Source organism: Neoarius graeffei, chromosome 2 (assembly GCF_027579695.1).
Source record: "Neoarius graeffei isolate fNeoGra1 chromosome 2, fNeoGra1.pri, whole genome shotgun sequence".
Lineage (NCBI taxonomy): Eukaryota > Metazoa > Chordata > Actinopteri > Siluriformes > Ariidae > Neoarius > Neoarius graeffei.
In genome coordinates, this window is record NC_083570.1 from 80,141,235 (window position 1) to 80,159,313 (window position 18,079).

Below are 18,079 nucleotides of genomic sequence, written 5' to 3' on the forward strand. Positions count from 1 at the left end.
TCTGGCTGTGATACTTGCCCTCTTCCACGCTCATGTATGTCAAAGACATGTTTACATACAGTATGGCCTCCACTGATTTGGTGCTTGTGTACATTGCTCAGTTTTACTATGAGTTTTAATATGAGTCAGTCATTCTGCTGAACAGCTGGTTTGTTCAACCGCACTGGCAAAGTAACCTAAGAAGCATTAATTAATCAATATCAAACACAAAGTCGTGCTGTTGTACTGAATATCAACACTGGCTGTGACTCAGTCATAGCTAATCACAGCCGTGCTGATATTCAGTACAACAGCACAACCTCAAGTGTGATATGGTTTTATACACCAGGTCTACAAACAAGAAATTAATATCTTGATATTAATATCAATAACTTGATATTAATAAACTGATATCATTAATATCGAGTAAGTGACATTTTGAATACAATATGGCCATTTTTTTTTTGCTCCACTAGCAGAAAAAGATCCCAAAGAAGCCACACTCACTTTATAGCATTTTGGCTAGCTAGTGCACATTGATTTGCACATTCCTGTTAAAGGTACTGCCGGAAAAATTGGCATCATTTCTTACTTTTCATCTTCATCTGATGAGCTTTCATACCCCAAGCCAAAAGTTATATGCCTGAAAAGTGTCATCTGGATCATTTGACATGTCTGCTGATGATGTCACTAACACTACCATAAAAACCGTTTTGAACTAGGGAGTGGAAGTTTACATTCAGGACACAGACGAGCAGCGTGATACACACAGTGGAACGTCCCAATGTCGTTATGTGAAATATCAGCACTCTTGGAACGCTGCTCGACCAGTCAGATTAGTGGACTGGAATTAACTGTTATATAAAATGGTTTTATTCTGTAATGATATTTAGTTCTTTCAAATACTACAGTATACTGATGAGCTTTGCATTATGCTATTAATTATGCTGTTCAGTGTATTAAAAGGCATCCTACTAAGTTAAGGTCTTGCTGATTTCTGCATGTCACAACCTCCACACACTAAACACACGGCACAGCTCTCCACTGAAATGAACAGGATGCTGCATGACAAAATTGGACACACACTCACTACGTTTACATGCACATAGAGAGAATCGAATTTCTGCCGTTGCTCGACTGAAATCGAAGTTCAAAATGCCATGTATACACCTTAATTCGGCTGAAATTGAACCGAACTTGATTTCTCGGAATCGAGCTACACGACCTAGTTTATGCGATTTCTGCCGAGCTACTTTGTGCATGTATACCCTATCGAGCTAGTTGTCGAGCTACTTCCGGAAGTGACGAGTGACGAGACCACAAGCGGGAAACACAACAGCCTCGGTCGGCATGACAACAGCAGTAGCGAGCAGCAGAAGAGGTCAGGAGGAACAAATGAAGAAGAGAAAATGGCGATGTAGAGCTCTCTGAAGTGTGGGTGGAGCACAGACGACGGCAGGACAAAGCTTCTGGTACTAATAGGCTTTTTATTGTCAGACTTTTCAGTTTAACAGCCTACTTTTATTCTTGAGACACACACACGCGCGCTGTGTTCTAGTCCCGGGATGAGCTGTACCCTCTGCTCTCCCTCTGCCTCCTTAAATAGGGCGCGGTTACTGGGAAGACACACAAACACAGGTTAATTACCGTCAGGTGTAGTGATTCTTCCACTCACCTTCCCTGGCTCCGCCCTCCTGTCACAGACCGGCGCTTGACCACGCCCCCACTGCCACAGGCAAGCAGAAACGTGCACTTCTGGAGCAATGAGGAGACAGAGTTCATGCTCATTCTGCTTAAGGAGTTGAATATATTAAAATTCATGGACGGGAGAAAAACGCACAATGGAGAACACGGAACTGATAACTTTGTTTACACTCTTGAATAGCTCTTCTTCATGACGACAACCGGAAGTGTACCAACACGATGGGGCGTGTTGCGCCACCTGTGGCTCGGGTGCACAATGCACCTCACACAATAGCCCGATTTCAGTTGTGTGCATGTAGGATTGGATTTCTCTGGCACCCTGCTGGGACCTTCAGCTCGATTACCGACAGCAGCTCGATTTGGATGTGCATGTAAACGTAGTCACTGTTAGAGTAGTGAAAAACAGGACTGCTAAACTACAAGTAACTAGCTTAAAAAAAGAACAATGATAATAATTTAAAAAAAATCCTCCCTCAATAAAAACAATTGTCTCACTCTCACAGCTGCAGTTTTGTTGTGGTATCTTTACTACAAAACATATAAATATAATTCACATGATCACATACTTATTACAAACCTCACTCTCACAGCTGCAGTTTTGTTGTGGTATCTTTACTACAAAACATATAAATATAATTCACATGATCACATACGGGCGGCACGGTGGTGTAGTGGGTAGTGCTGTCGCCTCACAGCAAGAAGGTCCTGGGTTCGAGCCCCGTGTCCGGCGAGGGCCTTTCTGTGTGGAGTTTGCATGCTCTCCCCGTGTCTGCGTGGGTTTCCTCCGGGTGCTCCGGTTTCCCCCACAGTCCAAAGACATGCAGGTTAGGTTAACTGGTGACTCTAAATTGACCGTAGGTGTGAATGTGAGTGTGAATGGTTGTCTGTGTCTATGCGTCAGCCCTGTGATGACCTGGCGACTTGTCCAGGGTGTACCCCGCCTTTCGCCCGTAGTCAGCTGGGATAGGCTCCAGCTTGCCTGCGACCCTGTAGAAGGATAAAGCGGCTAGAGATAATGAGATGAGATGAGATGATCACATACTTACAAGCCAGTATGAAACACAGAAGCAGCTGCTACACCAGGCCCGGCGCCAGGAACAGTTTACTAAGGGGGCAATTAGAAATCGCAAGGGGGCAAATATTTTTCATATATTAGTAGTAGTGATGGCGGTCTGACAACGTGTTTCAAACAATTAACTGCGCCAACCACAAAACCACCATGGCCCCGAAGGTTGCTTTAGTCCGGGAAAATCATGTGACATATTACCAGGGCAGTTGCGCTTTATCAACTCCCGTGCCCACCTGTTAACCCTCCCCTCCAATTTTCTCACAGACACGCGTTACAACCGGAAAGATGCCAAACATAAAACAACACACACAAACCTACAGGCAAGTCCTTTACATTTAAAATACATACAAATAGCTCCGCGGCATGAAAACAAAACGTCAATGCAAGTCTAAGGTACTTGGCTCGGCGGCCAAAATCATAATTTAAAAAAATCAACAGACCCTGCGGCTGCACCAGTAACAGCCTTCCTGACTCGCACCGAGTCGACGCTAACCACTTACTCCGCGATCCCAGTTTAGGCGTGTAGGGGACAAAACACTCTGAAGTGATGAATTTTCACCCCCGCTGCATGGGGGGTGACATCAACGACACATATTCTTACGCTATTTGCGCACAAAGCGGACCATATATGAACACATACACCAACATAAACGGAGATAAACTTAGCCTACAAAGAAAGAAAATGGATTCACAATATTGTGATTGAATTCGTTTAATTCGGTGGGGGAAAGACTACTCCCGTAAACTGACTGCATATTACAGGATATTGCAGAGACAGTGCACCTGTAAGTGTACATGTAAAACCCCCGCCCACACGACCCCTCCCCCTATCCTTACCACAGGTCTGTGTGTGCGCGGCTGTGTCAGCATTTCACACACACACCCACAATAACAATTAAGAAAACAATTAAGTGATCTGAGTCTCCGTTGAGGGGGCGGGGCTGTAGCCACGAGGGGGCGACGCCCCCTTTCGCCCCCCCACGGCGCCGGGCCTGTGCTACACACATTAAAAGTAACACTAAAAATGAGTGAAGCGTAACATTTACGAAGTACACGCAAATGTAAAGTGGAGGGCATTAAATTGTAAGAACCCACTAAAAGACTAAGACCTAAAACATCATCAGGTTTTCACACAAGTCCTAAAAGTAGATAAAGAGAACCCAGTTAAACAAATGAGACACAAATATTATACTTGGTCATTTATTTATTGAGAAAAAGGATCCAATATTACATATCTGTGAGTGGCAAAAGTATGTGAACCTTTGCTTTCAGTATCTGGTGTGACCCCCTTGTGCAGCAATAACTGCAACTAAACATTTCCGGTAACTGTTGATCAGTCCTGCACACCAGCTTGGAGGAATTTTAGCCCGTTCCTCCGTACAGAACAGCTTCAACTCTGGGATATTGGTGGGTTTCCTCACATGAACTGCTCGCTTCAGGTCCTTCCACAACATTTCGACTGGATTTAGGTCAGGACTTTGACTTGGCCATTCCAAAACATTAACTTTATTCTTCTTTAACCATTCTTTGGTAGAACGACTTGTGTGCTTAGCGTCGTTGTCTTGCTGCATGACCCACCTTCTCTTGAGATCCAGTTCATGGACAGATGTCCTGACATTTTCCTTTAGAATTTGCTGGTATAATTCAGAATTCATTGTTCCATCAATGATGGCAAGCTGTCCTGGCCCAGATGCAGCAAAACAGGCCCAAACCATGATACTACCACCACCATGTTTCACAGATGGGATAAGGTTCTTATGCTGGAATGCAGTGTTTTCCTTTCTCCAAACATAACGCTTCTCATTTAAACCAAAAAGTTCTATTTTGGTCTCATCCATCCACAAAACATTTTTCCAATAGCCTTCTGACTTGTCCACATGATCTTTAGCAAACTGCAGACAAGCAGCAATGTTCTTTTTGGACAGCAGTGGCTTTCTCCTTGCAACCCTGCCATGCACACCATTGTTGTTCAGTGTACTTCTGATGGTGGACTCATGAACATTAATATTTGCCAATGTGAGAGAGGCCTTCAGTTGCTGAGAAGTTACCCTGGGGTCCTTTGTGACCTCACCAACTATTACATGTCTTGCTCTTGGAATAATCTTTGTTGTTTGACCACTCCTGGGGAGGGGAACAATGGTCTTGAATTTACTCCATTTGTACACAATCTGTCTGACTGTGGATTGGTGGAGTCCAAACTCTTTAGAGATGGTTTTGTAACCTTTTCCAGCCTGATGAGCATCAACAACGCTTTTTCTGATGTCTTCAGAAATATCCTTTATTCGTGCCATGATACACTTCCACAAAAATGTGTTGTGAAGATCAGACTTTGATAGATCCCTGTTCTTTAAATAAAACAGGGTGCCCACTCACACCTGATTGTCATCCCATTGATTGAAAACACCTGACTCTAATTTCACCTTCAAATTAACTGCTAATCCTAGAGGTTCACATACTTTTGCCACTCACAGATATGTAATATTGGATCATTTTCCTCAATAAATAAATGACCAAGTATAATATTTTTGTCTCATTTGTTTAACTGGCTTCTCTTTATCTACTTTTAGGACTTGTGTGAAAATCTGATGATGTTTTAGGTCATATTTATGCAGAAATACAGAAAATTCTAAAGGGTTCACAAACTTTCAAGCACCACTGTATTGATGAATATTGCACAATTCCCTCTACAAGTCTGATTTGTTATGTTCAATTTATTATCTGTATGATGTGTCAGTGATGTGTGAGTGCCAGTCACCTGAGATCTGCCCATATTTATTTATACTCACACAAATCAAAAAGGCATGCTCAGAATAAGTTAAGAATGAACATAAAACAAAACAAGCTCAGAATAAACAGAAAAAATTAAAAACCCATCTAGATGACCTTAGTAACTCCCTGCAGTCATATGCCCTCCAGCTCCAACACATACCATAGCCACTGTTCAGAAAACGATTTTGTGTACAATGAATCTGTCTAATAGATCTAATAGAGAGCAGAACCCACAGACCTGTACAGGCAAAACCAGTCCAGATGCGGCATGCTGCTTGTGTTTTCACACACTCCTCTCTCGCTTTTCATCATGCAGACAGTGTCTGTGTGAAACTATGGACACAAAAAGTTCACACACAAATAGCATGACAAGTGTGGGTAAAAAAAAAAAAAAAATCTACTAGTGGTTGGTACATAGAAGACCTGTCAAGGAAAGCATTTCAGCTTGTTTGCCTTAAAAAAAAAACCCAAAAAACGTTGACATAAGAATGCCAAGAGTTTATTTTCCAAATTCAAACTGACGCACTTGTACTTGGTGTCCTGGCATGCGCGCGCACACATGCACACGCACAGAGCGACAGGACAGAGCATGCTCCCATGGAAAGAGCCACAGGGGAGAAAGAAGGAGGAGGGTGAGCTGGAGAGAGTGAGATGGGTCAAAGGTGGGAAGCCAATGAAAAATATCTGAAATTCCATCTTCTTAGAGTGACCTAAACTCATGACTTACCTAAGAGGTTCTGCTTTCGGATGATCTGACAGCAGTAAATCGGAAATTATAAAATGAAAGACTAGCTATGATTCATCTGGTTTTGACACGTGCCACACTGGACAACAGTTCCAGCAGCGGGAGGACCCAGAGCTGAGCACCACTCTACTACTATTACATTCAGTGCTGAGGAAACAGCAAAGCACGTCATATTTGCTTCTCCGATAAACTTCACTCTGTCAGTTTCTCAGCTTCCTAAAGTTAGATGTAAATCTCCCTTGCAAACCCCTATAGGACAATGCCAATAAATACCTCATATAACAAGACCTGCACTGCTTTGACATACATTTGCTCTGCTGGAACAGGATGCCAGGTATAAAAAGAACATAAAATCATAACCACTCAAACTTTCCATTGTTTACAGTGATGTCTTTCCAGTAGCAACAGAATCATGGCAAGGTTTCACAATAAATTTTTTAACCTCCACTTCCTTCCATAAAGGCAAAAATAAAGTGATGCCCTCTGGAATGCTGGAATTTTTTTTCCCTGTTGCCTGATAAACACACACACACACACACACACACACACACACACACACACACACACACACACACACACACACGTAGTGTCTAATACTATACACGTGCAGCAGAACACACACAACGTTTATATTGGTGGCTACTGACGGCTAATGACAGAGTACTAAAGACGTACCCACTTTACCAGAAGTGCAGCAATAAAGCATGTATATGAAGTCACAAGAACACACGCGCACACAAAAATTCATGCACATGCATATAAAATAATCCAGCAGGGGGAAAAAAAATATATCAGTTAATAATCTGAAAACAGTGTTCATTCACAAAGCTGAAGATTTAAACTGCTGTCATCAGGAATGCATTGGTCTTAATGTTCTGGTAAGCATAAGCACACACAAAGCAGTAAGTGTAGACGCTCACCCTTGCACGCCGCTTGCTCACTCTAAGTTCCGACGTGAGCGTGTGTGCATGTGTTGTGTTCCCTTCCTTCTCTCTTTCTAACTGACTCCTCTCATCCACAACTCATCGTGTGGCTCCTGTTACGCACCAGTGCTGAAAGAGGGAGGGGAGGGGAGTGGAGGAGGAGGTGGGGGACTCCAAAAAAAAAAAGGTTTAAAAACAAAACATACTCCGGTGGAAAAAAAAAACCCTGGAACTTCAGTGTTTATGAATTATATATATATAATATTAGGGTGCATCAGTTGCCCCCAAAAATGAAAAGTTCCTCTGATCATGATGCATTTTTGTTTTTATGTTCCTTTTGGTAAGAAAACACACTGGGTGAAATATTTTGACAAAATTCAAAAGTTTAATGGTGGCACCAGGAGCTCAAAGTTATGGAAAAAGCTGCTATTTTATGACTTTTATGACAACATTTCAATCACTTTTCATGAAACATTATGGCACCTTATAGAGTATACCAAATATCTTAGATCCACATTTTTAGTACATATTCTAAATATATTATCAAGCACAGTTTGAGTTTTAGCTGTTCATTGAATCATTGTTCAACTACTTTTAAACAATACAAATGTATTATGAATCACATTAATGCTTCTCAATCCCTTGCAAAGGTTCTTAACATGATCTCTGGCTCACAAGAAATCAATAAATGGAGTCCAACATTGTGATTCAAACCTTACGCGAAAACATAAAATAAGCGTTTTTTGGCAAAAAATGAACCTCATGGTGCCACCATTAGACTTTTGAATATGGTCAAAAAATTTTGCAGGATGTCTTTATTGGTGAAAAGGAACACCCAAACAAAAACGCATCAGATTTTATGAAAGTGAGGGCAACTGATGCACCCTAATATATATATACACTGAGTGCAGAATTATTAGGCAAGTTGTATATTTGAGGATTAGTTTTATTATTGAACAACAACTATGTTCTCAATCAACCAAAAAGTCTCATAAATATCAAAGTTGAATATGTATGGAAGTTAGAGTGGGGCGTTTTTAGTTTTGGCCATTTTAGGAGAATATGTATGTGTTCAGGTAACTTTCACTGTGCAGAATTATTAGGCAACTTAATAAAAACCAAATATGTAGCCATTTCACTTATTTATTTTCACCAGGTACACTGATATGACAACTCCAGATTTGCAAATAAACATATCTGACATTCAAACACAAAACAAAAACAAATCAGTGACCAATATAGCCACCCTTCTTCATGAGGACACTCAAAAGCCTTCCATCCATAGATTCTGTCAATTTCTTTATCTGTTCACGACCAACATTGTGTGCAGCAGCAACCACGGCCTCCCAGACGCTGTTCAGAGAGGTGTACTGTTTTCCCTCTTTGTAGACCTCACGTTTTAGAATGGACCACAGGTTCTCTATGGGGTTTAGGTCAGGTGAACAAGGGGGCCTTTACTGGCTAGCCATGCAGTGGAGTATTTGGACACATGAGATGGAGCGTTATCCTGCATGAAAATCATGTTCTTCTTGCTGACTTTTTCCTATACCACTGCTTGAAGAAGGTTTCTTCCAGGAACTGGCAGTAGGTCTGGGAGTTGAGTTTGAGTCCATCCTCAACTCGAAAAGGTCCAACAAGCTCATCTTTGATGATACCAGCCCATAGCAGTACTCCACCTCCACCTTGCTGGCGTCTGAGTCAGAGTGGAGCTCTGTGCCCATTACTGATCCAGCCACAGGCCCATCCATCTGGCCCATCAAGAGTCACTCTCATCTCATCAGCCCACAGCACCTTAGAAAAATCAGTCTTAAGATATTTCTTGGCCCAGTCTTGACGTTTTATCTTGTGTGCCTTACTCAGTGGTGGTCATTTTTCAGCCTTCCTTACCTTGGCCATGTCCCTCAGTATTGCACACCTTGTACTCTTTGACACTCCAGGAATGTTGCAACTCTGGAATATGGCAGAACTGGATGCTAATGGCTGCTTGTTAGCTTCACGCTTGATTTTCCGCAGATCATGTGCAGTTATTTTTGTGCCTTTTTTTTTCCACACGCTTCTTTCGACCCTGTTGACTATTTGCAATGAAACGCTTGATTGTTCGGTGATCACGTTTCAACATCTCCGCAATTTCAAGAGTGCTGCATCCGTCTGCAAGACATCTCACAATTTTAGACTTTTCAAAGTCTGTCAGATCTCTCTTCTGACCCATTTTGCCAGAGGAAAAGAGGTTGCCTAATAATTATGCACACCTGATATAGGATGTTGATGTCATTAGACCACACCCCCTCTCATTACACAGATGCACAGCACCTGATATACTTAATTGGTAGTAGGCTTTCAAGCCTAAACAGCTTGGAGTGGGACAACATGCATTAAAAGGATGTTGTGGTCAAAATACTCACTTGCCTAATAATTCTGCACTCAGTGTATATATATATATATATATATATATATATATATATATATATATATATATATATATATACATACATATATATACACAGTGGTGCTTGAAAGTTTGTGAACCCTTTATAATTTTCTATATTTCTGCATAAATATGACCTAAAACATCATCAGATTTTCACACAAGTCCTAAAAGTAGATAAAGAGAACCCAGTTAAACAAATGAGACACAAATATCATACTTGGTCATTTATTTATCAAGGAAAATGATCCAATATTACATATCTGTTAATGACAAAAGTATGTGAACCTCTAGGATTAGCAGTTAATTTGAAGGTGAAATTAGAGTCAGGTGTTTTCAATCAGTGGGATGACAATCAGGTGTGAGTGGGCACCCTGTTTTATTTAAAGAACAGGGATCTATCAAAGTCTGATCTGCACAACACATGTTTGTGGAAGTGTATCATGGCACGAACAAAGGAGATTTCTGAGGACCTCAGAAAAAGCATTGTTGATGCTCATCAGGCTGGAAAAGGTTACAAAACCATCTCTAAACAGTTTGGACTCCACCAATCCACAGTCAGACAGATTGTGTACAAATGGAGGAAATTCAAGACCATTGTTACCCTCCCCAGGAGTGGCAGACCAACAAGGATCACTCCAAGAGCAAGGCGTGTAATAGTCAGCAAGGTCACAAAGGACCCCAGGGTAACTTCTGAGCAACTGAAGGCTTCTCTCACACTGGCTAATGTTAATGTTCATGAGTCCACCATCAGGAGAACACTGAACAACAATGTTGTGCATGGCAGGGTTGCAAGGAGAAAGCCACTGCTCTCCAAAAAGAACATTGCTGCTTGTCTGCACTTTGCTAAAGATCATGTGGCCAAGCCAGAAGGCTGTTGGAAAAATGTTTTGTGGAAAGATGAGACCAAAATAGAATTTTTGGGTTTAAATGAGAAGCATTCTGTTTGGAGAAAGGAAAACACTGCATCTCAACATAAAAACCTTATCCCATCTGTGAAACGTGGTGGTGGTAGTATCATGGTTTGGGCCTGTTTTGCTGCATCTGGGCCAGGACGGCTTGCCATCATTGATGGAACAATGAATTCTGAATTATACCAGCGAATTCTAAAGGAAAATGTTAGGACATCTGTCCATGAACTGAATCTCAAGAGAAGGTGGGTCATGCAGCAAGACAACGACCCTAAGCACACAAGTCGTTCTACCAAAGAATGGTTAAAGAAGAGTAAAGTTAATGTTTTGGAATGGCCAAATCAAAGTCCTGACCTTAATCCAATCGAAATGTTGTGGAAGGACCTGAAGCAACCAGTTCATGTGAGGAAACCCACCAACATCCCAGAGTTGAAGCTGTTCTGTACGGAGGAATGGGCTAAAATTCCTCCAAGCCGGTGTGCAGGACTGATCAACAGTTACCGCAAACGTTTAGTTGCAGTTATTGCTGCACAAGGGGGTCACACCAAATACTGAAAGCAAAGGTTCACATACTTTTGCCACTCACAAATATGTAATATTGGGTCATTTTCCTCAATAAATAAATGACCAAGTATAATATTTGTGTCTCATTTGTTTAACTGGGTTCTCTTTATCTACTTTTAGGACTTGTGTGAAAATCTGATGATGTTTTAGGTCATATTTATGCAGAAATATAGAAAATTCTAAAGGGTTCACAAACTTTTAAGCACCACTGTATACACACACACACACACATACACACTTTTCCTTTTTTCTACAGTATAGTCATGTGAAGAGATATAGTCATTTCTGCACAACACTTTCTCTCTCCACTTAATTGCCTTCCTTCAACCTCCTACCTCCACTCCTCTTTTTCTCTCTCCCCACCTCTCCCTCTCTTCTCCTCCTCCTCTTTCTCTCTCAGCTGTGCACCTGTATGAGGAACACACACCTGTCTGGAGTTTATTAAAGGCGATGACTCCCAGAGGAGCCGCTTAAATTCTCTTCCTCTTTCCTACTTTATTTATGGTGTCAGAGTCTCATGAGCATACTAATTAACAACCCTTCACCTTCACTAACTGACTCACTCAGTCTTTTCTTGTTCACCTCTTTTTCAGACTTTTCCGTCTGTCCTAACAGGCATTTTTATGATTAGCTCCGTGTCATAGGGATTATGCAAAATCTATGGAATTTTTCTCACTTTTAACTAGGGATGTATTGATACTGATATCGTATCAGTCTGACTCTGTGTTTATTTGCTTCTACTCATACTAATAAAAAAAATGCACCGATACCTGTATCTATATCTGACACCACGGGTTTAGCAAACCGTGGTGTCAGATGTAATAAGTGTCGCTTAGTAATGAGGACTCCAGAGCTGATTGCCAGGGATTGTTTTATTATTTATAGATTATAATTTAGTGCAGAATTCACGCCTCAAATAAAACCCTAAATCAGAAAAAGTTGGGACGGTATGTTGAAATTGAATTTAAAACTGAAAACAATGATTTGTCAATAATCTTTGACCTGTACTGCATTTGAAACACTACAAGAACACGTTGTTTGACGTTTTACCTCACAAATCTTATCATTTTGTTTAAATGAACACTTATTTCAATTTTGATTATTGCAACACATTAAAAAAAAGTTGGGATGGTAAAGGATTTACCACTTTATAATGTTTACATTCCTTCTCACAACACTTAAAAGATGAAGACTGAAGACACCTAGTCTGGCTAACGCGACTTCAAAGCTCTGTGAGCATTTGGTCTGGCAAAGATATTAAGCCCAACCGTTTCCCAAAGTGCGTGGTTGACCCGCCTCCCTGAAATGCCTCAGTTTGCTACTGGTCGAAGCCAGAAAAGGCTGTGATGAAGCTTAAACCAATCACATCACTCTTTCCTCTGACGTATGCGACGCGACGGGGCTAACTGGTAGATTAAACTGTTACCGAAGCCGGTCGGGAGCAAGGCGAAAACGTCCTTCCTTTCAATAAATACCTCCAGGGCTGCTCTTTGCTCCGTTTTCAATGAGAACTTGCTCCATGTTCGTAATGTTTCTAGTGAATGAAGCGCTTCCGGCATAGATTCTGTAAACAATCTATGGCTTCCGGTTGCAGTTCTACTACGTCAGTGCCTTGAACACGCCTCTACCCAGGGCCGTTGGAGATGCTCAAAGTTGATTGGCTCCCGATTTTTCGGGAGCTTGGAAGAGCTATAGATAGCTTGCCTGGCCAGACTAAGCTCGCAACAGGCCCTCGTGTTGTGTCACACTTAGGATGGGCGGGCCCAGGCTAGAAGACACCAACTGATGAAGCGTTTCAGGTGTTATTTTATCCCATTCTTCCTGCAAACAGGTCTTAAGGTGTGCAACATTACAGAGTCGTCCTTGTCATATTGTTCATTTCAAACTAACCACACATTCTCCATTGGGGACAGAAGGGACAGGCACCCTCTTCTTCCACAGCCATGCCTTTGTAATGTGTAATGCAGAATGTGGTTTTGCATTGCCTTGCTGAAATACTGTATCCCTGGGAAAAAAATGTCATCTTAAAGGCAGCATATGTTGCTCCAAAATCTCAATGCACTTTTCTGAATTAATGCTGCCATCACAGAAGTGTAAGTTACCTTTGCCAAGGGCACTGACACAAAAATATACCATGACAGACCCTGACTTTTGGACTTGCTGCTTGGAACAATCTGGTCGGTCCTTTTCATCTTTGTTCCAGAGAAAAATGAAATGAAGTTGACCAGACAAAACACGAAATATCTTGGGTCCATATTGTCTGTAATGAAATACAAGTCAAAGTAAATTTAGAAATCACTGCTTTTTTTGTTTGTTTGTTTGTATTTTCTGTACCGTCCCCAACTTTTTCTAATTTGGGGTTGTACATCAATGTAAGGCGGCACGGTGGTGTAGTGGTTAGCGCTGTCGCCTCACAGCAAGAAGGTCCGGGTTCGAGCCCCGTGGCCGGCGAGGGCCTTTCTGTGTGGAGTTTGCATGTTCTCCCCGTGTCCGCGTGGGTTTCCTCCGGGTGCTCCGGTTTCCCCCACAGTCCAAAGACATGCAGGTTAGGTTAACTGGTGACTCTAAATTGACCGTAGGTGTGAATGTGAGTGTGAATGGTTGTCTGTGTCTATGTGTCAGCCCTGGGATGACCTGGCGGCTTGTCCAGGGTGTACCCCGCCTTTCGCCCGTAGTCAGCTGGGATAGGCTCCAGCTTGCCTGCGACCCTGTAGAAGGATAAAGCGGCTAGAGATAATGAGATGAGATGAGATGAGACATCAATGTAATAAGAATAAGAGTGAGAGAGTAGGTTTCATAAGTGTGTTTTATTATTGTTCCTTCTCTGTGTCCCTCACCCTATTCAAAACCACCACAATATAAAATACACACCCAGATTAACCAAGAGTGCTTATCCATAATGCGGGCATAAATGGCATATGAAGCTGGGATATATCACTCCTCAGAGCTCTGACAGGTGTGCCATAGTTTTGCTTAGAATTTCTACTTTCTGGGGCCAGGAAAAATTTCCCCTCCATTTAAGATATACATGCCTCCCTCACCACTCATCATGGCTTCTCCCTAACTAAGGAAGCAAAGTTTTATTTGCTGTCTGGCAAAGTGTACTTTGAGTAATGTCAGTGCTATAAAAATAATCCTTTTTTCACAAACATTTCATGATAGCTCCGAGTAAGTGCTGTTTTTTTTATTACTTTTTTTTACATCCATTCCACACACAATCTCTTAGTCAGCAAAGCCTGAGCTGAGACCCTGAGTGACGTCTGTCCACTGTTTGAGACAGTTCTGCATTCGGCCCTTACTGTATATGCATGGACCTTAAGACAATCCTGTGGTGCAACACTATTCCAAATCCCCTTATATTCTGGATGACTGTACATGGAAATTGTTCATGGAAAATGCCTTTGAAGCATGTATTTGCGAGACATGGTAAACCTGATAAGATTCTTGGAGAGGATTTTTCCAGTGATTTGGCCTTCATCACTGCATATGACAGGCTCTCCCCCCTAAACACGTTTATGATCTTGACAGCTTCCTTCCAAAATGTGTGGAATGCATTGCAATAACTGGCCTCCACTTGTGTTTAGTAAGGTCTTGCTGACTTTTTCCTTGAAGGCATTATCTTGGCTTAAGTGAAAATATTTCAGAGACTCCACACAGACAAGAAAGCCAGGTTACTCACTAGGTAGAGTACTAGAGGCTGCGCTTCTGTGTTGACTTACAATCAAGAACTTTAAACCACAACTGCTGCCAACTGAATTGAATATCTGACTTGCAAAAATTGAGGGAAGCCATGGCCTAATGGTGAGAGAAACAGCTTTGGGACCAAAAGGTTGCTGATTCGATTCCCTGGACCAGCAGGACTGGTTGAAGTGCCCTTGAGCAAGGTGCCTAACCTCCAACTGCTCTGGCAAGTGTGGTGGTGTACCTTGTGTCTGATTAGCCAAAGAGGAACTGATGATGCGATTATCAGTTCGGGCAGGTAATCCGGCCCAAAAAAAAAACCCTCCAGCAATACACACTTTGGGAAATGTCGGCTCCATTAACTGAAAAGAACATCTTACAGTTAGATAAAAGGACACCATGCAACAAATGCTCCATGTCCTTTTGGTCACCAATTTTAAGTAATGAAAGACAAAGCTGTTACTTGCCAAATAAAATCTTCATGAAGCTCAATGGAAGTGAAAACCACAGCTCGCTGTGTTTGGATGAAGTAGGAGTTTAAGGGAAAATAAACATGACCTAGATCTCATTAACAAACCAGCAGATGTTGTGCCACTCTATAGCCAGAACCACGAAACCCGATAAGGAGTAAGATTGTGGATGGGATCCCTTAATGCCATCCTAGTCCAGATGCACATCATCCTCCATAGCCAAGCGATAACAGAAATATCTGTTCGCTTGGAGTGTCTTTCTCTTCTGCTCACTCACACTATCGCACAGCCAAGGGTATATTAAACAAACTAAACAATGATACAAAAGTGACCAGGAAATATCATTACAGTCTTTGAAAGGGTTTTGATTTTGAGCGAATTAGTAGTCTTGGCCAATAAGGCAATGACTCAAAGAATCACTGAATGTCTCTTACCTCACTCTGACACACTCACACCAATAGCTCTATACAGTCACATATTTTGCATTATCTTTATGGTAATGTGACTAGCTGACTGGAAACAGTTTTTCATCATGGTCTTAAGAGTTATTCCTGGCAACGTCCCTGGAACAGTTTGTCTTACTGTAAACAGCATATTTCAGTAATCAAAATAGTCACATTCTTACATTACTCCATAAATTCTGGATATTTTCCGGCCATGCCATTTTAAGGAGGGTAAAATTATTGCATGGGTAAGCTTGTCAGTACACAGCATGCAGCAGCTCATAATCATTGGCAATAACTATAACATGGTAAATATGGGGTAACATAAGCATGTGATTGTTTTGATTACTGAAATGCATTCTGTAGTTATATTTGCTCCAAAGAAACATCCAGCCAGTCATTTTGGAATAAAAAATAGGAATCTTTTCCCAGAAAAAAGAAGACAGTAGTTTGGGACATTGTAAGGACTAGTATATGATAACAGAATAATAGATGTTGCATCAAAACAAAACACAAAAAAGTTGTTCAGCAGTTGCATAGACATAGTTGAATAGCTTTGACCAAGCCTCATTAAGGCCCTGTCCACACGGCAACAGATTCAGGTGAATCCGATAAAAATTTTTATCGTTTCGGCCTGGCGTCCACACGGCACCGGCGTTTTGGGTGCCCCAAAACGATATTTTTTGAGAACGGTTTCCAGAGTGGAAAAATCTGACAACGGTGCCGTTGCGAAGTCGTCTGGATGAGTAGAATGGATTTGTTTACGATGACGTCACAACCACATGACTAGAACAAGCAGCACTCACTCATTCATGCCGGGTAGAAGAAGGGGTTTATGCGCACGCGTCCTACCTCTTCTATTGTTCTGGTGTCTCCGATGGGACCGTCTTACAGCGCACATAGAGGTGTGGCATGTGTATTGCATCGTTTTCAGCAAGCGTTGCGTTGCCATATGTACCTGATATTTTACTGATCCGTTGCCCATGTGGACGCGATATTTTTTTTACCCGCTAAAAAAAAAAAAATCTCGTTGCCGTTGTCGTGTGGATGTAGCCTAAGAGGCTCCTCAGCACAAGGAGCATCAGTCATGACAGGTAATGCAGTTTGGGTCTAAAGAGGAGATAAAATGTATTAGTCTAATAAACACCAGTGTCTCATACAGTGTAGCTGTGGATATAGAGTTCACCTGCTCTCCAAGTGAAGATGTTCCCAGGTTCTTAGTTCTGCCCCCAAACCTTTTTCTGTGAGAACACTTTTAAGTTTGCAATAATCTTTACATGACTGCAACCAAATCCCTACAAGTCCATCATTAAGAAAATACTGATATCCAACGTCGGAAGTTTCCAGTAAGACCCCCACCCCAACCAAAACATACGTTTACCATCAGTAATACACTTGCTGTAAATGGATCATGAAAAAAGTATTTGCAATAAAAACAAAGCAATGACATATATGACAACCAAAGAAGCTTTTGTGTGGTTGTACATGCAGTATGTTTGACTGCCAGGTGCAGATATGATCAACCATGGGTTAAAAGGAGCTTTCCAAAGAGTTCCCCCATGGGTCACTGTTTCCAATCACACCTGATCCTTTTTTCTTTTGCCCCTGGCAACAAGCTTGCCAGTCCAGACAAGCAATCAAAGAACACTTAAGTGCATTGATACCTGTCTGCTATGAGATGCACACCCAGGATTTTTTTTTTGTTTCTTTTAATGTTATTACTTGTCAAACACGGATGCCACTTTCCAGCCAAGTTATTCAGGCACAAGGAAATACTCAAAAATGTTGGTAGGAAATGAGTCTCAGACTCCACAGGATATTTACACAGTATTTAAAATACTATATTAATATATGAAAAATATACTACCAACTGAATTAAAATAAAATCTAATATTAGCACAACTATTCAAGTTTGAGAGGATTTCTCTTCGGTGGCTCTTTTTTTGGATATTTTATTCATTAAAGGCTGAAAGTGTAGAATGGATGCAGGAATTAATAATAAAAATAATAATAATAAAAATAATAAAGGGGCAGCAGGCGGCACGGTGGTGTAGTGGTTAGCGCTGTCGCCTCACAGCAAGAAGGTCCTGGGTTCGAGCCCAGCGGCCGGCTAGGGCCTTTCTGTGTGGAGTTTGCATGTTCTCCCCGTGTCTGCGTGGGTTTCCTCCGGGTGCTCCGGTTTCCCCCACAGTCCAAAGACATACAGGTTAGGTTAACTGGTGACTCTAAATTGAGCGTAGGTGTGAATGTGAGTGTGAATGGTTGTCTGTGTCTATGTGTCAGCCCTGTGATGACCTGGCGGCTTGTCCAGGGTGTACCCCGCCTTTCGCCCGTAGTCAGCTGGGATAGGCTCCAGCTTGCCTGCGACCCTGTAGAACAGGATAAGCGGATACAGA

At 41.8% G+C, this 18,079-nt stretch overlaps 1 protein-coding gene across 3 annotated transcripts in view; it reads right to left on the bottom strand.

Annotated features, from left to right (window-relative positions):
- The window catches only part of LOC132881943 (uncharacterized), a 196,140-nt gene that overhangs the window by 100,440 nt on the left and 77,621 nt on the right, over positions 1-18,079 (bottom strand). The window contains exon 1 of one of the 3 annotated variants that reach the window (XM_060915029.1): positions 7,187-7,248. The exons of 1 other annotated variant lie outside the window; for it this stretch is intronic. The gene's annotated coding sequence lies outside the window, so the exon portion shown is untranslated. Of the gene's footprint in view, positions 1-5,759; positions 5,809-7,186; positions 7,249-18,079 lie in introns of those variants that run through there. One more of the 3 variants, XM_060915030.1, reaches the window with a different exon arrangement.